General features: G+C 46.7%; 1 protein-coding gene across 4 annotated transcripts in view; it reads right to left on the reverse strand.

Moving 5' to 3' along the window:
- LOXL2 (lysyl oxidase like 2) overlaps nt 1–18,535 on the reverse strand; it is a 97,525-nt gene extending 78,990 nt beyond the window's left edge. For all 4 annotated transcript variants that reach the window (XR_012513273.1, XM_003937173.4, XM_074384064.1 and 1 more), the window contains exon 1: nt 18,368–18,535. The gene's annotated coding sequence lies outside the window, so the exon portion shown is untranslated. The remainder of the gene's footprint in view (nt 1–18,367) is intronic.
- Between the last annotated feature and the right edge of the window lie 4,187 nt (nt 18,536–22,722).

Below are 22,722 nucleotides of genomic sequence, written 5' to 3' on the forward strand. Positions count from 1 at the left end.
TTCCAGACCTTCCCACCCTCATCCTCCAAGGGCTTCAGACATTTCCAGAAACTCTAATCCCGTCCCAGAAAGAAATTTAAAAAAATATGTGGTCTTGCAACATTTTAAAAGGTATCTTAATCTCTGGATTTGTATATGTGTACACTGCTCCACCTAGTTTCCTGGATTCTCCAATCTGTGGTAATGCTTTAGTATTCAACTGCTAAATCTTTCCCAGAACAATGATCCTGAATTTTTGGCCTCCTTTGTAGGGTCTTCTCCTAATCCCTCCTCTGGGGGATTGTAACTTATTAAACCCAGCTGCTTTTCCCTTCTTTTAAAAATTACTCTTAAGGTTTTTTCATTTTTTATAGTGAAATTTACACAAGCTGTAATAAAAATCTGGAAAATGCAAACAAGTAAAAGGAAGAAAATAAGGGCTGGGCAAGGTGGCTCATGCCTGTAATCCCAGCACTTTGGGAGGCCAAGGAGGACGGATCACTTGAGGTCAGGAGTTTGAGACCAGACATGGCAAAACCCCGTCTCTACTAAAAATACAAAAATTAGCTGGGCATGGTGGTGAGCGCCTGTAATCCCAGCTACTCGGGAGGTTGAGGCAGGAGAATTGCTTGAACCTGGGAGGTGGAGGTTGCAGTGAGCCGAGATAGTGCCACTGCACTCCAAAGAGAAAGAGAGAGACTCCTTCTCAAAAAATATAAAAAAATGAAGAAAATTACTTGCAATACCATTGTAGGGCAGGGGGCAACCATTTTCAAAACTGTTGTAAACCTCTCCAGTCTTTTTTTGTACATATTTCCTTTTAAAAATTGGAATCATTTTCTACACTATTGCTTTGTAAACTGCTTTTCACACTGACCAGCATATTACAAACATTATGTCTTATGGAATATTCTTTCATAAGATTTTTATTATAGTATTCAATCTTATGGACACATAATAATCAAGTTCCTAAATTTTTTTTTTTTACTGCTGTAAACACTGTCGAAATGAATATCCTTGTAGCTGAAACTTGGCACAATCTTGGGATAAATTCCTAAAGGTGAAATTGCTGGGCCAAAGGGTCTGTACAAAATCAACACTTTTGCAAAACTACATGAACTGCCTTCCAGAAAAACGGTGCCAACTGAAACCTCTGCCAGCAGTACGTAGGTTCCCCCCAAACCTCAAAAAACTCTGGCTATGACCATGTTTTCAAACTTTCCTCCATCTGATAAGCAAAAAAAAAAAAGTATTCTGTTTTAACAAGCCTTCTTTTTATTAGGAGGGAGGCGGAGTTTTTTTCTTCCCTTGCCCCAAGCTTATTGGCCACTTGTGTTTCTTTTTTGGAGATTATGTCTTCCTGCCTGATATCCCCTTTACTATTGAGCTTTTCCCTTGTTGCTTTGTAAGATTCCCTTTTCTCATTGGTCTCCTTTCAACTGCCAGGTGTTCTGGGTAACAACGCTGCCTCTTGCAGGTCAGAATGGGGACAGCGAGGCTGTGCCAGCCTCCATGGGCGCCAACATGCCCTCTCTCTGCTTATACTGCTCACACAGGTGGGTGTTATAGGTGAATGGGCACCCGCCGGGGCCCCCAAGCCTAGCACAGCACCTGGTGCATGACAGGGGCTTAATTAAGATGGGCTGGATAATAACAGGGTATGTATGCATGGCTCCCAGTAGACCTCTCATTCTTGGGAAAGACAGCAGAGGGGACCAGGTGAACCACAGCCCTGCTGATGATGCTGGAGGGAGGCACGATGTCATTTATAAACAGCTGAGAGCTCACAACAGAGCTGCAATGAACACAGGCAGAAGCGCTGAGACTACAGTTAGGCTGGCACAATGGGTGGAATCCATTATACACAGAAAACCATGTCCTCCCTTTCAGTTTTGATCTCTGTGAAGTAGACACATTCTGGCCTGTGATCAAGTGCCATCAGCGAATGAACACAGTGACAAAGCAGAGGAGAAACGTGCTGACTTGATCCTGTCTCCCAAGAGGAGGGAGCCCTGTCCTGGGGCTCTACAGAACCGCCGAAGTCCTGAAAGTCTTAGGTGAACAAGACTATTATTGTGAGCTGAACTGTGTCTCTCTGCCCTGCTCTGCTCAGTCTGTCTAGGACCTGAGCCCCTTCCTCTCGAAACCCTGCTCCAGCATCAGTGGTCCTGATTCTGCTGCTAGAACTCCGTAACGCTTTCTGCCTGGACCTCTCAAGACTGCCTGACAACGCTCTTCTCTGGGGTGGGCCATTCTGTCTACCTGCTGTGTCGACTGGAGGCGATGACACCCGATGAGCATGGCTGAACCCGCCCCAAACACCTGCTCCCACCCTCAAATCCCTGTGTTTACTCTGGGCCCTGACTTCTCCAGGGCTGCTCCGCCTACACTCAGCTGATGGGACCTGGTGGTCGTCTGGTACCTGACAGGCCTCTCTGTAGTGGTTTTAAACAAGCTCAACCCTATGACCCTAGGTCAAAGGGGGAGTAGAGTAGGACCCCTGGCATTCCCCTCTTCCATTGTGTGGACCCTCCTGCCTCTCTGTGACCCTCCTCCTGGAACTTACTGGACCACTGTTTCCCTAAAAAGCTGATGTTGGGTGTAGGAATCCTGCCTCCCCACTTCCTAGCTATATTAAGAGCCTCAACTGCTTCTTCCAAATATAGAAATCACCTGTGTGTGTGTAATGGCGGTTAAGTGAATAACATGAAGATCTCTAGCACACAGCATCGACTCACTCTTGTTAATTTTCTTATGATCTTCCTTTGAATCCAGAACCTCTGATTGTGGAGCTCTGTGCTTCATCCTCAATAAACATTGACCGAGTGAATAAACAAATGTCTATTCAAATATTCACATCCTATCAACACTACCTTCTCCCTCTGACCTAATTACATTGGAAAGCAAGCTGACAAATTCATTCCTTGTCATTTTTCATATTAAGACATTTAAGACATTAAGGAATAGATCAGGTCTTTCTAAGGAGACAGCACTTTTACATTAACAAGAAACTCCTTGATGTGAATTTCTAGATAGGAATATTACATATTGTGCAAGGCTGAAAGTAAGAACATTAGGGTTTTCATGAGTGGTTAGACCTGACCCATGCCCTTCAAAACAGCTCACCTGCTTGCCTCTGAATCACTTGTGCAATAAAGGCAGTAGGCAAACATTGAGGTAATTTATGGGATACCAAGATCTGGGATCACAAAATCTCACCATAGCAGATAATCAAGGCTTATGTCTAGACAGGAATTACGGATTATACGGTTGGACCTAGGAGGGGCAGAACAAGGCACGATCCCAGCCCAGTACAGCTGACTTCCAAGGCAACGTGCCACCTAGGCTGCACACACTGCTTGCCCTGAAGGAAATGAGCCTCTAAATACATGCTGGACATGGATGCTCCAAAGGGGTTGTCAAGACCTGAAGCGGTGAGCGCTGCTGACACAGAGGGGAGAATGGGGTGCCTGCAGTTACTTCTGCAGAACCAACAGGGAACAGCAATCTCTCAAGCCTCACCTCCTCCAAGAAGCCCACTCAGCTTACTTCCAACAATACCTGCAGCTGGCTCAGGAGGCTCCAGGGGTTGGAGAGATTTCATTAACGATCTGAGTCCATTTCAAATTGATGTCTCAGAAAGGAAGAAGGAAGGAGTAACTTAAAGGGCTCCAGCTTTCCCAGCTCTCAGCATGGACAGTGAATTAGAACGTGTGGAAAGGCAATTTGCTCTAACCTTTGGGGTTCTGGCAATTTTATCATGCAAAGACTGGAGGGAGCAATTTCACAGAAGTTTCCCTCATCTATGAACATAAAGACTTTTCTATTCTCTGCCTGTTTGATGTATTTTATTTATTTACCAGTCCCTGGGCCCCCTGCCCTGTTTGAAGAGAATCACCTCTACTTTTATACAGCAACCTGGACACCACATGGGCTGGTGTAGAAGGTGGGCTTCTGTGAAAGAGAAAGTTCGATTTTTTTTTTAGACAGAGCTTTTCATTCCTGTTGCCCAGGCTGAAGTGCAGTGGTGCAATGTGAGCTCACTGCAACCTCTGCCTCCCAGGTTCAAGCAATTCTCGCAGCACCACACCTGGCTATTTTGTGTGTGTGTGTGTGTGTGTGTGTGTGAGTGTGTGTATTTTCAGTAGAGACGGGGTTTCACCATGTTGGCCAGGCTGGTCTCAAACTCCTGACCTCAAGTGATCCGCCCGCCTTGGCCTCCCAAAGTGCTGGGATTACAGGCATGAGCCACCATGCCCAGCCAAAGTTGGATGTTTATAAGTAAAACAGAAGTACATTTATTGATCATTCATCAGTATCAATCCGTTTTTGATCAGTATCAATCAGCATGTGAAAAGTGCTGAGAGGTATTCACTCATTTCATCCTCCTGCCCAGATGAGCACTGCCCAACAGAAACGTAATGCGAGCTACATAAGAAAATGTGAATTCTCTAGTAGCCACATTCCAAAAGTAGAATGAAACAGATGAAATCAATGTTAATGATATATTTTATTTGATGCAATATATCCCAAATAGCATCATTTCAATATGGAATCAATATAAAAAGTATTTATGAGATGTTTTGCGTATTTTTGTGTTTTTTTTTTTGTACTAAGTCTTTGAAATCCAGCATGTTCTCTGTGTTTGCAGTGCAACTCAATTCCAACCAGTGCACGACAAGTGTCTGCTGGCCCCATATGGTGGTGGCTACCGTGCCGCACAAAACAGCTTTGGCCAGCCCCCTGAGCAAGGCATTTTCAGCATCTCTAATTCCCTAAGGAAAAACCGAGGGACAGAAAGGCTACATCATTTTCTTATAGAGTGATCAAGGTGGGCTTTGTACCCAGGCCAGCCAGATACCAGAGCAGACACCCTTATTCACTAATTGTCATTATCCCTATCACTGAGACAAACATACCCTGGCCTGTCTAGCCTTGCCCAGCAGCCAATTCACTTAAACAGGCTACTCTGGTTTTTAAAATTTGAGCTTTAACTATGAAATGTACTAGGACCCAAATGATTACAAATAAAGAAAAAACTGAATTTTACTTTGAATAAAATAAAAATAAAAAAACAGGCTGGGTGCAGCGGCTGATGCCTGTAATCCTAGCACTTTGGGAGAGAGGTCGACGGATCACTTGAGGTCAGGAGTTTGAGACCAGCCTGGACAACATGGTGAAACTCCATCTCAGTAAAATATATATAAAAGTACTAACAGGCCGGGCGCGGTGGCTCAAGCCTGTAATCCCAGCACTTTGGGAGGCCGAGACGGGTGGATCACGAGGTCGAGAGATCGAGACCATCCTGGTCAACATGGTGAAACCCCGTCTCTACTAAAAATACAAAAAATTAGCTGGGCGTGGTGGCACGTGCCTGTAATCCCAGCTACTCAGGAGGCTGAGGCAGGAGAATTGCCTGAACCCAGGAGGTGGAGGTTGCGGTGAGCCGAGATCGCGCCATTGCACTCCAGCCTGGGTAACAAGAGTGAAACTCCATCTCAAAAAAAAAAAAAAAAAAGAAAAAAAAGAAAAAAAAAAAAGAAAAAAGTACTAACAAATACAAAAATGAGCCGGGCATGGTGGGATTACAGCTGGGATCACACACCTGTAATCCCAGCTGCTCAGAAGACTGAGGCAGGAGACTCGCCTGAACACTGCAAGTGGAGGTTACAGTGAGCCGAGATCGTATCACTGCACCCAGCATGGGCAACAGAGTGAGACTTCCTCTCCAAAAAAATAAAAGAAAGAAAGAAAACAAAATATAAAGTGCTATATGTCTCATGATGTCTTAGCATAAACAAATACGGTAAATCTCCATCTACCCATCCAGACATTTGAGGACATCTGGACAAATGGCGGATACATTTCTCTTCTTCATACCTGTTCTATTAGTCCTCGTTCAGTTAAAAAGAAATAAAAAAGCCTGGTGGAGATACCACAGTGGGAAGTTTTTAGGAAACAGGAAGATCTATTCTCAGCCTTCACCTTGGAGGACCTCCAAGGGTGTCTCAGCATCAACAGTCTAAGAAGCATCTGCTCCAGTGAAGTCACCTCAGTCCACACAGTGGAAATTCCAGGACCCTCCTCTACCCTGAATGCAAGCAGACAGCATTTGCCAACTGGGTCAGCAGAACACGGGAGACTCAGGCGGAGGATCTCTGCTGCTGTCTTCACATCCTCCAAACCGACGCAGCTTTCACAGGCACACAGGGGTACTGCCCACAAGGGGAAGGCCTCCCAAGGTGCTAGAATTATAGGCACGAGCCAAGGTGGGAAGCCCATCTTGAAGAGTATCCTGTTCAAACCTCGATTTGAGTGAGGTCTGTGAGCTGCTGTGGTGGATGGCCTTAATAATTCACACAGCTGAGCCAGGAGTGGGTCATAATTAGAGGACAAGGCAAGATGCCTAAGGACTGAAGTCTCTGACTGACACAAATAAGAGACTGCCAGGAAAAGTTGGTTGTGCCTGGCTCTTCAGAAAGGGAGAAACTATCCCCCTAATATGGTCTCACTGGGCTCTTGACTGAGCAGCGGAGAATGCTCTTACATTCAGTGCAATCCATTCAAGGCTACAATATTCACACAGTTGATTCTGGTATAAGCTTTGCCAACAAGAGGCACCAAGTCCTCAGGGGATGTGAGAGATCAGCAAAGAATCCCTCCACATCACAGGGACTCGGGGAGTAAAGTATGCCTTGGAACTATCAGCTGGGATCAGCTTACCCCCCGGGGTCTTGGGTATCTCCCAGTGCAGGGACCCATTCAGACAGCCCGCCGCACACTCTGCCACCTCTTTACTGACTGTGACCAGCATGGACTAGTGGCTTAGTCAGGCAGAAGCTGGTTCAAATCTTCTCTCTTCGCTTATTAGCTCTGTGACCTAGGCCCATTAAGATTTTTCTAAGTCTCAGGATTTCAAATGGAAACAGTATGTACTTAAAAACAAACTTTTTTTTTGAGATGGAGTCTCGCACCATTGCCCAGGCTGAAGTGCAATGGCGTGATCTCGGCTCACTGCAATGTCTGCCTCCCAGGTTCAAGGGATTCTCCTGCCTCAGTCTCCCGAGTAGCTGGGATTACAGGCACCCACCACCATGCCTGGCTAATTTTTTGTATTTTTAGTAGAGACAGGGTTTCACTATGTTGGCCAGGATGGTCTCGAACTCCTGACCTCGTGATCCACCCGCCTCAGCCTCCCAAAGTGCTGGGACTACAGGCATGAGTCACCGTGCCTGGCCAAAAACAACTTTTTTAAGGAAAAATATGAAACATCTTTTCAGGCCAGTTGTAAAAATTAAAGATCAAAATTAAATATAAGCAACGGCATTACGCATCTTAGTATCACTCAAAACTGTAATTGCTGCTTAAATAACCAGATCTTGGTTCAAACAGGTACTCCTGCTAGATTCAAGTCAAGGTTATTCAAGCAGCTACTACAGTTTTGAGTGACATGAAGCTGCATAATGCCGTTGCTTATATTTAATTTTCATCTTCAGCGTCCCCCAGTGTTATCTGGAGAACTGTGAGCTGCCAGGACTGAGCATAGGTAGTTGCTTCTGGATGCTGCTCCTTGCAACAAGTTCAAAACTGGAAATGGGCTGCGTGTAGTGCTCACGCCTGCAATCTTAGCACTTTGGAAGGCCAAGGCAGGAGCACTGCTTGAGCTCAGGGGTTTGAGACCAGCTTGGGCAACACAGGGAGATCCTGTCTCTACAAAAGATTTTTTTTTTTTTAATTGGCTGGGCATGGTGGCAAATGCCTATACTTCCAGCTACTCGGGTGGCTGAGTCAAGAGAATCACTTGAGCCCAGGAGGTCGAGGCTAAAGTGACCACTGATTGTGCCACTGCACCCCAGTCCAGCCTGGGAGACAGAGCTGAGACCAGTCTCCAAAAAAAAACCCAACATATATACACAAAAAAAACTAGAAATGTACATTTGCTCCAAAGAATATACAGTATCAACAAAAAGCTTAATTATCTAAATAAAAAGTTGTCTTCTCACATACTGTGTACATTACATATGAGCAAAATTGCGCCAAATCTGTAAATAAGGCTTTTAAGCAGGACTTGTATCAACCAATGCCTGCTGATCTTGCTGAGAGCTAGGGAAGAGGGTTGGATTGGAGGGGGAGGAGGAGGATCTAAATCGTGATCTCACCCAAGGTTCTGAGTTGGTCAGGAACAGTACTGTTACAAATGTCTGACAAGCATCATTCATTTTAAGACATCGTTAGCCCTTGAAGCACCTGTCACCCTAAGAACTTTCCATTACATTCCAGAATCCCTGATTTTTCTCATCCCAGTAGTCATACTGTCCTGATAATGGATGAGTGTTTGAAAATCCTTCATGAAGCCTTACTTAATTTTGACCCCACAGAGCTAACAGAGGAAAAGAAGAAAACATCAAACTGGCCTTTCCAGGGTCCTTTTCTGAGGCTACTGCCTTGACAGCTGAGTCAGCCGCCTAGGAAGGAATGCAAACACTCTCCAATATCAAGATTTTCCTTGAAGCTATTCAGATTTTTTTTTTTCTTTCTCCAAAAGCAATCCCTTTTGAATCATTTCATCATCCATCTAAAAAGGCATTCTGTGTTATAGAATTCACCTGCTTAATGGTACCTTCTGGAAAATCAAGTAACAACTGGCTTCCTAGTTCATTCTTAAACACAGGAGAAACCTAGAACACGGCCACTGATCAATGACGCTTGACCTGTGCCACGCAGTTGAATCATGCCCCATGTGACCAACTGATTCCTAGTCAATGGCAATAACTGTTTTTATTCCCAAAAGCAATAAAAATTCCTACTCATGTACAGATAAAGAGGAAAACGCACCGCAAAAATTATACACTGTATTTGGATATCATGCTTTTAGATTTTCAAGAATGCTGACACGACCTGAGATCCTGATGTAATGCTCCTAACTGTCCCTTTCCCTTATATGAGTATGTGGGGCATAGGACTCTCGCAAAGCAGGCTTCAATGGGACCCCACTTCATTTGCCTGGTCTCTGGCAGGTCCCCTATAAGTAAGCAAGTGATTCATCCCTCCCAGCACTGGCTCCACATCTTGTGCCCTGGAGCTCCTAGCAACAGTCCTGCCTGCCCCAGATTTGAAGCATCTCATAAACAACCTGGCGCTTCTCAGCCAGGAGCAGTGCCCCACCCTGCCAAGGGCAATGGCTTGCAACAGTGCAGCTCAAAGCTCAGCTGAATTCTTCCCTCCAGACAGAATGTTCCGCTTGACATTTCTGCCAGAAGCTGGCATTCACATTTGGTCAGGGGCTAGGGTGGGGTCTCTCTGCTCCATCAGACCCTCCCTACCTGGGATTCCTGCTTGGACCAACAGGAGAGATGAATGGTCCTCATTCATGGCCCAGAGCACACTGCGGAGTGGCGATCCCAGCTGTGGTCCAGAGCTGCTTCTGGCATCATAGGGAATACATTCCTTTGTACGAGGAGGCTGTCTTGGGTGAATGGGGTTTGCTCAGAGAATGAGGGAAGTGGTTCGGGGGCCAGAAGACCCCTTAGAACCATCTCAGACAAGAATGGAGACTTTTAACACCAAGCTTGGCCCAGGCTGTCTGGTCCACTTGGCCCCCCACCGAAGATTCTACTTCAGTGCTGTCTATTTCTGGCCACAAAGTGGGAATGTTCAGGGCACAGTGAGATGGTGAGTAAGTAAGCATACAAAACTGCATTTTTTCCCCAGCCTCCAAAAAGAGGTCTTTGTTGGCACAATTTGTTGTGACCAATGGGGAGTCCCCACAGCCCACCTCTGACTCTGGGTGGAACCTCATTCTGACCAGGTTATTTCCTGGGGAGGTGAAAGGTACAAATTCAAAGACTTTAAAATGTTCCTACCAGAGACTCTCAGATTGGATCAGACTGTAAAAGCCAAAAACACAGTGTCTATAAGACACACCTCTTCTCTGCAGCCAATAAAGAAGGGGGAAAATCCAAAATTGGTGATTTTGCTTAAAGGCAAGAAAGTGACTGGCACAAGGATGGCTGCATTAGTCCGTTTCACACTGCTGATAAAGACACACCTGAGACAGGGTAATTTACAAAGAAAAAGAGGTTTTATGGACTCACAATTCCACGAGACTTGGGGAGGCCTCACAGCCATGGTGGAGGGTGAAAGGCATGCCTCACATGGCGGCAGACCAGAGAGAGAATGAGACCCACGTGAAAGGGGTTTCTCCTTATAAAACCATTAGACTTGTGAGACTTAGTCAATACCACAAGAACAGCACAGGGGAAACTGCCCCCATGATTCAATTATCTCCCACTGGGTCCCTCGAACAACAGGTGGTTATTACAGGAGCTACAATTTAAGATGAGATTTGGGTGTGGATACAGCCAAACCGTGTCAATGCCTATCGAGTTCATTTTACCCAATCCCCACACCCTACACAAAAAACCACCAACAACAAAACAAGAGATGCAATTTGACTAAAAGCTAACATGTAACAATTGGAAAAGCATGGCCAGCATCTGAGTGTGGTCTCGAGATTCAAATGCGGCTGCAAATGGGGAAGAGTTTTAGGTCTTCACAGGCTACATGAAGAGCTGATGTGGCCAGCACAGTGACTGGCTCAGTTATAAAATTAAAAAATCAGCAACAATCTGGACAAAATCCGGGAGACATATCATATTCCCATCAACCACTGAAGAGTGCCCAACTTCACAGCATTTACAAAAATAATTCGAAATGGATCAAAAACCTAAATGTAAAAGCTAAAACTGTAAAACCCTTAGAATAAAACATAGAGTAAGTTTTCATGACCTTGGATTTGGCAGTGATTTCTTAGACATTACACCAAAAGCACAAGAAACAAAAGGAGAATATATGTAAATTAAATGTTATCAAAACAAAACTTCTAGAAGCACATCAAAAAATGTTTTGAAGACGCTTTATGAACCAGGGCAGCAGTGGTGAGGGTGGTAAAAGAGGGTGATGACCAAATACTTATCACAGTTATTCTACTGTTTTGTCATTGTCTATTTGCATGTCTGTTTCTCTTTTAAGCTGGTGATCTTCCATCCCTAGATGTTTTAAGGTAAGGAGCTACTTAAATCTCTTAACTAATCTGTGATTATAAACTGACTCTTTCAAATCAGATTATAAACTGTGTTCTTTCAAATATCTCTTCCAAACCCCCTCACGGCACAGAAAAATCAACATCCAGTCCTAAGATCTTGAGGTATAGCTGAAGCAGCCATATTTGGGCATGAAATGTATTTGAAATCTCCTGCTTTGCCTTTAAATTTGTGCACTCTTGGTAATGTTCTCTTCTAGATGTAGCAGCTGCAAATGGGCACGTTGACTTTGTAAAAGTTCATTCACAACAGGCATTTGTACGCCAATGTTCACAGCCAAAAGGTGGAAACAACCCACATGTCCACCAGTGGAGGAAGAGATAAACAAATATTGTCTATCCCAGGCGTCCCCAGACTTTTTACACAGGGGGCCAGTTCACTGTCCCTCAGACCGTTGAAGGGCCGCCACATACTGTGCTCCTCTCACTGATCACCAATGAAAGAGGTGACCCTTCCTGAAGTGTGGGGGGAGGGGCAGATAAATTGCGGCCCGCGGGCCATGTTTGGGGATGCCTGGTCTATCCAAACAATGAAATATTATTCAGCCTCAAAAAAGAGGGAAATTCTGACACAAGCTACAACATGAAAAAACCTGGAAGCCAGGCTAAGTAAAATAAACCAGACACAAAAAGACAAATATCATATATTCCACTTATATGAAGTTCCTAGTTCAGTCATACTCACAAAGACAGAAAGTAGAATGGGGTTAGTGGGAGGGGGCGATGGGGAGTTAGTGTTCAGTGGGTACAGAGCTGCTGTTCTGGAAGATGCAAAAGTACCAGAGATGGCTGATGGTGATGGTAGCAATGTCAACACACTTAACGCCACTGCCTAAAAATGGTTAAGATGGCCAGGCATGGTGGCTCATGCCTATAATCCCAGCATTTTGGGAGACCGAGGTGGGTGGATCACGAGGTCAAGAGTTCAAGACTAGCCTGGCCAACGTGGTGAAACTCTGTCTCTACAAAAAATATAAAAATTGGCTGGGCGTGGTGGTGTATGCCTATAATCCCAGCTACTCAGGAGGCTGAGGCAGGAGAATTGCTTTAACCAAGGAGTCAGAGGTTGCAGTGAGCCAAGATTGTGCCACTCCTACTACAGCCTGGTGACAGAGTAAGACTCCGTTTCAAAAAAATAGTAATAAAAAGGTAAAAATGGTGAGTTTTATGTTACGTACATTTCACCACAATAAAAACAAAAGCAACCCAAAAAGCCTATATAGGTATATACTTAGGATCAATGTGATTTTACCTGTATGTGCTATTCTTGGGGCAGGTGAAACCTTCTTCCGAAATATGCTTTTCCCTGGGCATAGTGGTGCCTGCCTATAGTCCCTGTTACTCAGGAGGCTGAGACACGAGAATTGCTTGAAACTGAAACGTGGAGGTTGCAATGAGTCAAGACTCAGTCTCAAAAAAAAAAAAAAAAAAAGCTTTACTCAATTTTTATTTTTAATTGTTTTGGAAAAGTTTTAGAAAGATTTTTTAAAAGTATCTTTCTCACTACATCTTCGAGTCATGCAGGCACTCAACAGAGTATCAGGACAAGGCTCGGGCACAAGAACTTCACAGATCCAAGTTCCAGAAAGATACTATAAAGAAACTGCAAATTAAGTTGTCCACAAGTCACCACTGTAAGTTTTCCTGTCCTAAGCGTGTGTTTCACAGGCAAGTGGCACCATTTTTGCAGCGATACCCTCGGCACTTTGTTGGCGACACGTCAAAGAGGATTTGTCTGTTGCCACAGGACATCCAGAGGGCCAGCTGTGTCTGCTTGTCTGACATGGACTGTAGCAATGAAAAAGGAAAACATTGCTCCATGCTTAGAAGACTATAATTAAATGTAATACTTAAGGTACCCCAAGTGAAGGGATCAAAAGCCCTGGACAAGAAGAACATACTGTGGTCCTAACCACACCCTCAGCCTCTGCTGAGCTAGTTCCTGTTCTCATCTGCCACACACACCACTTGCCTGGTGATATTGTCTGGGCCACAGGAAGTGCAAAAGATTGGTTAGAACTCTGGACAGAAATCTCAACTAAACAGTCCCCATCATGCTTTATCATCATCTAGCAACTGGCTATTCTTGCTTAGTTTGTTTCTGAGACAGGGTCTCACTCTGTCTCCCAGGCTGGCATGCACTGCAGCCTTGACCTCCTGGGTTCAAGCAATCTTCCTGCCTCAGCCTCCTAAGCAGCTGGGACTATAGCATGCTAAGTTTTTTCTTTTTTTTTTGTAGGGACGGGGTCTCCCTATGGTACCAGCTATTCTGAAAAGGTGCCTAGAGATGTCCATGACACTGGTCACGGAAGAAGGGCTGCCAACACGCTTGGCCAAGAGGTGTTCCCTGCTGAGCAGGTGCTGTGCTGGACAGCAGTGGGTGCATCTGTGGAATTACTCAGGTGAGAAATTTCTGATTTCTTGCTTCAAACCACACAGGACTGAAGACTTAGGAGACTCAGCTGTGTGTTGCTCTGGCTGCACCTCTGTGAATGTCTGGGTGGCCTTTCCTTGTCTAGCCTGCAACTGCTATTCCCGCCTCGTCTGTGGGTCTACAGCAGAGTGGCCTCTGGCCACTTCATCTGAGACTTCATGGCCCACCCAGGGTGTGACTGCCATGCAAACCGACCACAAAAGCCTTTCTCCAGAGGGAAATGGACGATGACAGTGACAAGCTGTTCTTTTAAAGCCAGGCAGCCCCTGGGAGTGGGAAATGACATCTCCTTCTATGGTTTGAATACCTGTCTCTCTAAAAAATTCATGTTGAAACTTAATCCCCAATGTGGCAGTTTTGAGAGGTGGTGTCTTTAAGACGTGGTGGAGTCATGAGTGCTCTGCCCTTGTAAACTGATTAATCCATCCATTCATTAACAGATGAATGGGTTATCATGGGAAGGGAATTGGTGGCTTTACAAGAGGAAAAGAGACTTGAGCTAGCATGTTAGAATGCTCAGTGGGCTAACATGTTAGCATGCTCAGCCCCCTCATGATGCGATATCCTGTATCACCTTGGGATACTGCCAAATCCCCACCAGCAATCTGGCCCTCACCAGATACAGCTCCTGGACCTCAGACTTCTCAGCTTCCGTAACCGTATGAAGTAAATTCCTTTTGTTTATAAGTTACCAAATTTTAGTTATTATGTTATAAGCAACAGAAAATGGACTAAAACACCTCTAAGGCTCCCGAAACTCTAAAATGAAGGAAGCAATCATGCTTGTGCAACTGCAGCTGATGTGAAATCACCTAGAAAGAAATTCCTCCTCCATGGAGACAGCCTGTTAGCTAAGGAAAAAAGGGTCTACGACTGCCAGAAGACAGGGCGGGTTAACGTTAATGTCCTGCCCCTTTGAGTTCCTCCATTGAATGGAATTGGGTTGATCAGTTCCTCTGCCCCGAACTGGCTATTTTATGGAAAGTCTGTTCATTCCCTGTTTCAAAGTAACAAGCCTGACAGCAGAACATGTAGGAGTCCTGCGACAAGGGATTCCTTTTTCCCACGTATCCTGTCAAGGACGGAGAATTCCAATGAGTCTCATTAACAAGGTGGAGAAAGTTCTTAATCACTCAATTTCAAAAACAAACTTCAGTAATGAAAATGCTAAAAGCAGAAGGCTCTGGTGTTCTATCAGTCTGTTCTCATGCTGCTAATAAAGACATACATGAGACTGGGTAATTTATAAAGGAAGGAGGTTTAACGGACTCACAATGCCTCTTGGCTGGGGTGGTCTCACAATCATGGCAGAAGACGAAGGAAGAGCAAAAGGACATCTTACAGGGAGGCAACAGAGGGTGTGAAGAGGGACCCCATTTATAAAACCATCAGATCTCAGGAGACTTATTCACTACCACAAGAAGAGCACGGGAAAGACCCACCCCCATGATTCAATTACCTTTCATCAGGTCCTTCCTACAACACATGGGAATTATAGGGGCTACAATTCAAGATGACATTTGGGTGAGGACACAGCCAAGCCATTATCAGGTGTTACATATCTTCACTGGTCAAAGGCAGAATAAAGTCGTGCATAAACTAAGGACTTCAATGGGAAGCCTACATAACTCCACTTCTCTGTCACAGGATTTGAGGGCTTCAGCATGAAGGTACCAGCTGTTAGAGTACTCAGGTGATGCTCAAAGAGGGGAGATTGTCCTCTTTCTGGGACAGAGGACCAGATTTCTTTCTGGGCCCTTTGTTTCTTCCAGGAATCCCAGCAACAGTCACTTCACTCATCCCATTTTTATATCTTGAAGTCAAAGAATGAGAAGTATAATGCTCTCTCGCTCAGAGAGGGCAGCTCTGAGCCCTTGCAGTTTTGCAATGAGCTAGGAAACAAACCCTGGCTTCCTGACTTTGCAGTTCATTTATCTCAAGCACCAAATGTCCAATTGCTAAATATTTACACTGGGATTTCTGACAGCAGGTGTACAGGAAGTGATAAGCCCGGGATGAAGCCTGAGCCATGAAGAACTCTTCAGAGAGCAGCTGGGAATCCATGAGTTAACACGGAGAACCAGAACCACCACAGTGCAGCCATGAGGAGGCTGGGTTAGACCCTGACTCCCTGGGTCAAAAGCTGCGCCCTGTGCACAGCTCATCTGCTTATCCACTTCCTCAGCTGAGAAGTAAGTTTGAAAATACCCACCTAACTCTTTAGTGGGACCTTGTTAAGAATCAAATGACAAAGCGGACAGAAAAGCAGTTTGAAAGGAATAACACACAACAGGAATGCAACAAGTTACACAAATCAACAGAACTCATGTTGACTACTGAAAAAAAAAGACATTTTAGGGAAAATTGGTAAATGTTGAAATACAGAGTGCTATTTGGCATGAGATGCTACCAAAGAATTTTTGTTAGTTTTCTTAGGTTTAAAGATGGCATCATAGTTAATTAATATCTTTAGAACTCACACTGAAACATGCAGCAATGAGCACAGAAAATCTGCTTCCTTCACAAAGCCCTTCCACACTGGCCATCTAGAGGTCAAAGGACAAGGACTTGGGAAGAGGCCAGGAGAGGCCAAGAAAGGAGCCTAGTTGGAAAGAAAATAAATATAAGGCTGGGTATGATGGCTCACACCTGTAATCCCAGCGCATGAAACCAAGGTAGGTAGATCACCAGGTCAGGAGATCCAGACCATCCTGGTTAACATGGTGAAACCTCATCTCTATTAAAAATACAAAAAAAAAAAAAAAAATAGCTGGGTATTGTGGCATGCGCCTGTAGTCCCAGCTACTCAGGAGGCTGAGGCAAAAGAATCCCTTGCACCCAGGAGACGGAGGTTTCAGTGAGTGGAGATCACACCACCGCACTACAGCCTGGGCAACAGAGTGAGATTCTGCATCAAAAAAAGAAAGAAAGAAAAGAAATAGAAGCATCTTTGCAGAATCTCCTATCCGTGATGCTTAAAATGTCAGCCAATGTGTGATGTCAAGCACATGTTTTGTCTTCAGACCAGAGTTTCATACTCAACTTTGCCACACAATGCCTAAGTGGCCCTAGATTAAGTCACTAAGACAAAGTTACAGGGAAGCAAATGCACGTGCATGCACAAACACACATACATGCACACGTGCACACACATGCACACATACAAGTGCACACATGCACACATACCCAAGCATGCACACAAATACACATGCATTACAGGTGTGCACACACATGCAGAGGAACACACATGCACACATACACAAGTATGCTCACACACATGCACGAACATAAACATGCCTTGCACACACGTGCACTCATACGGGCACACGCACATACACGTGAACACGAATACACAAACGTGCACTCACTCAATCAGTAAGATTCAATTCCCTTGGGGTAAGCCCGGGTAGCCACCAGGGGCCCATGGGGCGCATGCATTTTGTCGTAAGTCTAATGGTCATTCCAGGGCAGATACTAGGGACCAGGAAGAGGAACAGGGCAAAGGTGAGGAGAGAGATTAAAAATTTTGTCAAGTCAGGATGTAGTAAGTCAGTCACTTATCTGGGAACCGACCAGGGAAATGAATTCTTCCTCTTCCAGCCTAAACCCCATCCCTTACCATTAAGTACATGATACATCATCAATAACTAAATCATTCCACCAAAGATGACAACTGACGTTTTGGGGTTCCAGGACAGACAGGCTACAGGAGGCATGAGGGAGGTATCTGGAGTAAGAGGTAGGCGTTTCAGTCCCCACACTGACTAACCCAATGGCCCTGGGCCTCAGTGTTTTTCTTCTTAGGAGAGAGAGAAAAAAAAGCACAGCGTTTGAGATCTCCACAATTCTAAGACCTTCGGGACAGAAGTAATTTGGAGCATGTTTCTGCCTGTCATGCACATTTCTCTCCTCATCAGGACTTGGGGTTTCCTAACCATATTGAGTAGTTCAGCCCTCCCCCGCCGTGTTCTGCGGCGTTCTCTTCCCCCCTACCCTCACCCCCACCCCACACTCCTGCGGTTTTTTGATGGTCTTAGCCCTCGCATGCAGAGGAAGGAACCTCGCTTGTTTCTCCCAATCAGCGCCGATTCCAGGGACACCTCGGGCAGGCAGCTACATCTGGAAGTTCCAGCTTTGGGCGAGAGGGGGCGCGGTGGGCAAAGCGCCTTCGTAAAGTTGTAGCACTGGGGACCGCGGGACTAACGGCGCAAGTTTGGGGTCAGCTGTACCCTTAAGTTCGCTCGTGCCTGTTCTTTCCAACTCCAGGGTTTCTCGGTGATGACGGCGGGAGGGAGTCTCCGGTGCCCGGAGAAGCCAGAGCGACTTGGGAGTACACAGCTGGCGTGCCCCGCGCCTCTGCGCCCGGACTCGGGGTGCTCCCGCGCTCTCACAGCCTTAGCAGGCTGGGGGCGTCCCAGCCAGCACGCTCTACCCCCAAAACCACAGCTCCGAGGGCATGCGCTGTGCCACCCGTCCCCCACACCTCAATAATCAGAACTCCACAGACGCTGTCCCTGGAGCCGCGCTGCACTCTCCAGGACGCCCAGCGCGCACGGAGACTCCACTGGCTCCGTCCCGCCTGACTACGGGGGCTCGGGACGGTCAAGGAACCCAGCGCCGCGCCCGGCCCAGACGAGGTGGGGCTAGGCGGGGCCGTCCGGGGCGGCAGGGGGACCCGAGGGGCGGCAGGGGGACCCGTGCCTCGCATTGGCTCTCGCAAGAAGTCTTCGAGAATCCCCCAAGCACTGTCGAGAGGCAGCCCTGCGAAGGGCGAAACCTGGAGACCCAGCAGGGACGCTCCCGCTTTCCCGCGAACCGCTTCGGGGAGGGGGTGGCGCGAGAAGCGCTCTTACTTGGTTTCTGGGGTCCGCAGTAGCCGGGGTGGGACCGCGCTCTCCACGGTGGTCCCCCTCCGCGTCCGCCGCCGTTGAACCCCTTTCCCGAGCAGAGCAGGTAGGCCGAGGTCTCCGACGGCTGGAGAAAGCGAGCCCCGAGCGTAGGCAGCCGCGCGCCTCTTTTCCGCCTTACTTTTAACCGGAGGAGGACGGCAAACCCCTCCCCGGACCCACCCCCTTCCCCGAAGGCAGCCGAGGCGGCAGGCCCGGCCTCCAGCCTCTTTTGTTGTAATTCGAGAGCGGCCACTCCCAGGGCCAGAGGGAGCTCCTCGGGGCAGCCCTTCCCAGGCTCGTCGCGCCCGGGTTTCCGGAGCCTGAGAAGACCGAGAGGGGGCCTTTCCTCGGGAGACTCTGGTACACCCCAACCCCCGCAGCGCTCCCAGAATTTAACCCTTCCTTGTCCACTAGCCTTAGGGCCTGTGCCTAGTCCACCTTCTATCCCGAAAACCCTGGCCCTGCCTGGCACATAGTACACGCTCAATAAAAACTGCCGAATGAGCGTTCAGAAACTTGGCTCCGTCTGGCCTGAGTTCCACATCCCTTTTCCTGTAGGGGGAAAACATCCTGAACGAGTCAACAGCCCCCTTTCGGGTAGATCACATCTCTGGCCCTGGCCAAGCCTCTTCTCCTCCGAGGACTAGCTTTATTCTTGGTAAATTCGACGCTTTGGATTCCGTGACCTCTGGGTCCTTCCTGGAATGGCAGGGCTGGGATGAACAAGCCCTATGCTTGGAGACCGAACAGGACGCAGCTAAGGGCGGGGGGGGGGGGGGCATTGTGCAGAAGGACCTCCCGTGCCTGGCTCACAAGCTCCCGGGTGCGGGGTGGGCATGCTGGAAGAGCCCTCCGCACAGAGAGGGCTCCTTGCGCACGAGCAGGGCTTTGCCAGGGCCAGGGAGGCAGCTGGCTGCAAAACAAGGGACCCCTGTGCAGACGTGGACTGTCACCTGCAAGTGGCTCCTTCCTCAGTCCTCTCTTACTCCACCCCATGGCTGGACAAAGCCTGCCCACCTGCAGGGGTAGGTGGAAACTCCCAAATCTCACCTCCAGCCCAGGCATCTCTCCTAAACCATGGGTATTTAAATCTGTTGGCCCCCGAAAGACTTCCACCTGGACATTCCGTTGGCCACAGCTAACCTGGCAAGCCCCAATTTTGGCACTGCAACTCACAGCCCACGTTGACCCCTGTGAGCTCTCCCAGGCAGATATGGGGCCTTCTCCATTGCCTCCTCCTTACCCTCCCCACAGATCAGTCCCTGGCTCTGGTGGGCAGTGGAGGGAAGGGGTCAGAGGAAGGGGGTGTGGTTATCTAAGACCCGGGGGAGGGATCCTTGTGGTAGTGGAACTGTTTAGTATCTTGAGACAGAAAAGCACACAGGTGATAAAATTGTATGGAACTTAATACACCCAATAAAATTTCAATTAAAATTTTAAAAATCCTCCGTGGCTCCAGGGTCCTCAAAATGTCATCTGAATCCCTCTCACCTGGGCCTTACTTGATGTGCTTCTATAAGCCTTCTATTTCACACCCCACAGCCTTTGAATGTGACATCCCCTTTCCTTCTCTGCACAGTAAGGCCTGGTTATGGAGCTCTTACTTAGCTGTCACACCCTACACAGTGCCTGGACATAGCAGATGCTCAATAAATGCTGGTGAAGCTGAGCTCTCCCCTTTCCCCATCTCCCATCCTTCCACCTAGTCCTACCGACTCCTGCTGCTAAAGCATTCACCAAAAAGGTAGAAAATGAAAGGAAACCAACTTTGTAAAGAATGTTTTGTCTGGTATAAAGAAACGCAAACTTCCTGTGGAACATTCAGAAAATATGCAAAAATTTAAGGAAGAAATTGTTACTTTGGAGTCCTGTCACCCATAGTTAAAAACACTATTTGGAGTATTTCCTTCAGAATATTTGTTCAGCTAAACTGTAGTTATGGCTTTTGTATCCTGATTTTATTATTATTTGAGACAGTCTAGCTCTGTCACTCAAGCTGGAGTTCAGTGGCACAATCTCAGCTCAGTGCAACCTCCACCTCCCAGGTTCAGGTGATTCCCGAGTAGCTGGGATTACAGGCGTCCACCACTAAGCCTAGCTAATGTTTGTATGTTTAGTAGAGACAGGGTTTCACCATGTTGACCAGGCTGGTCTCAAACTTCCGGTTCAAGTGATCCACCCGCCTCAGCCTCCCAAAGTGCTGGGATTATAGAAGTGAGCCACTGCACCTGGCCTCTGATTCTTTTTACTCTATTATTTTGTGTTAATTTTTCAATGTAATTTGTAATGGTTTTAGACAATTCTGGTCTGAAACTACCGTGCAATGGAGTCATTTCTCCATTATTGGATATTCAGTTCTTCACAGCTTTTTGCGAGTATAAATTACACCATGACAATTATCCTTGGGAAAGTAATGTTTATTGATTGGGTTCCTGCTAATTTATTACAGATGAAAAAGCCCAAGCTCAGAGAAGTGGTTTTCCCAGAGTCACGGAGCTCGGGAATGGCCAAGTTGGGAGAATCAACTGGAGCTCAACTCCTCCAGCAATATGAGTGACTCACACTGGGGTCTCGGTAAGTCCATCTCTGCTTCACCGTGTCCCCACTTCCAAGAGAAAATGAGTGGAGTATTTGAAGCTTGCACCAAGTGGTTTACTGATACATTTTTGTTGACCTGAAATCAAGACCTAGGAGACTACTTCAGGACAGCTGTAGCCCCTTGTCCTCAATGAAACAAAATGATGTGGGATGCCTTATGTTTGTTAAGTCTGGATGTGCCCTATCACCTCCACCACACAGGTCCTGTACTGCTGCAGAGGCAGAGTCGTACAATGGGTTCAGGGCATGCTTGTGTAGTCAGGGGTCCAGGGTTCAAATCTCAGCTCCACCATTAACTGATGTGAACTCCCTTTTCCCTCACATGCTTCATCTGTAAAAAGCACCTCACTCAAAATGCTCTTAAGAGCTTGGGTGCGGTAGCTCATGCTTGTAACCTCAGCACTTTGGGAGGCCGAGGCAGGCGGGCTGCTTCAGTCCAGGAGTTTGAGACCAGCCTGGACAACATGGCAAAATCCTGTCTCTACAAAAAATATAAAATTAGCCAGGCATGGTGGTGTGGGGATGTAGTCCAGCTACTTGGGGGGCTGAGACAGGAGGATTGCTTGAGCCTGGGAAGTCAAGGCTGCATTTGAGCCGAGGTCACGCCACTGCACTCCAACCTGAGTGACAAAGCGATACCTGTTTTTTTTTTTTTTTTTTTTTTTTTTTAAAAAAAAAAAAAAGCTCCTAAGGAGTAGAAGGAGTGAATGGGCTCAGAACAGTCCCTGGCATGGTACTTGGACAATAAATGTTGCATTATGAGGAGGGCATGTTTGAGGAGGGCACCATGACTCCCTATCCCTCGGGGCTTCAGACCCCATGCAGGGAGTGGGAAGGCAGCACCTCCTGCCCACCCCATCCCCAGGGGTCATGTGGATGACCGAATTAGGATCCACTTCCAGACTGTGATTACTGAGTCAAAGGCTAGAGGCTAGTCTTTCTTTTTTCTCCCTTGGCTTTTGCACCCTCTTGCTGAATCACTCTCCTGGCAGCCTGCCTCAACGAAGGTTGCAAGAAGCATAGCATGTCCCAGGGGGCATAGCTGGAGGCTCCGGGGAGGCCCAGCAAATGCTGTAGCCAGTCTGTGCCTTCATGGTGCTTCTATGCCAGAGTCCGAAACTGACAAGACACACACAAAGACACAGAAATAAGGAAACGCAGGAGTCGGCTGGTGATGGAGTGCTGCAGAGGAAACTAAAGGAGGAGAGAAGGTGAAGGAGGCTCAGGCGCTGGCCCAGTGGGGGTGGCCAGGGAAGGCCCATCTGATGAAGTGGGAAAGTAGGAATAATTTTAGTAGGTATTAGTAATGATTACTTAGACGAATAGAAATGCAGAAACAAGTAGCTAAATGTTATAGAGCTGAAGAAGAGGCTCCATGTGGTCTATGTGTTAAATTAAATGGGGAACCAATCAACTATCCAAACAAACAAACATTGATCCAACCGTTTGGTAAGGTGATTTGGAAATACTGTCACGTGCTACATAATGACATTTCAGTCAACGATGGACCGGGTAGATGATGGTGGTCCCATGTCACTTGGTCTCATAATGTTATAACAGAGCTGAAAAATTCTTCTCTCCTATTGACCTCATAGCTGTAGTGACACTGTAGTGCAAGGAATTATTCATGTTTCTAGTGATTGTTGGGATTCACTCAATATTAAAAGAAATATAAGGAAGTTATAGATTATAGTCTCAAACCTTTTGGAAGTCCAAAAGGT

This window comes from Saimiri boliviensis, chromosome 13, assembly GCF_048565385.1.
Source record: "Saimiri boliviensis isolate mSaiBol1 chromosome 13, mSaiBol1.pri, whole genome shotgun sequence".
NCBI lineage: Eukaryota > Metazoa > Chordata > Mammalia > Primates > Cebidae > Saimiri > Saimiri boliviensis.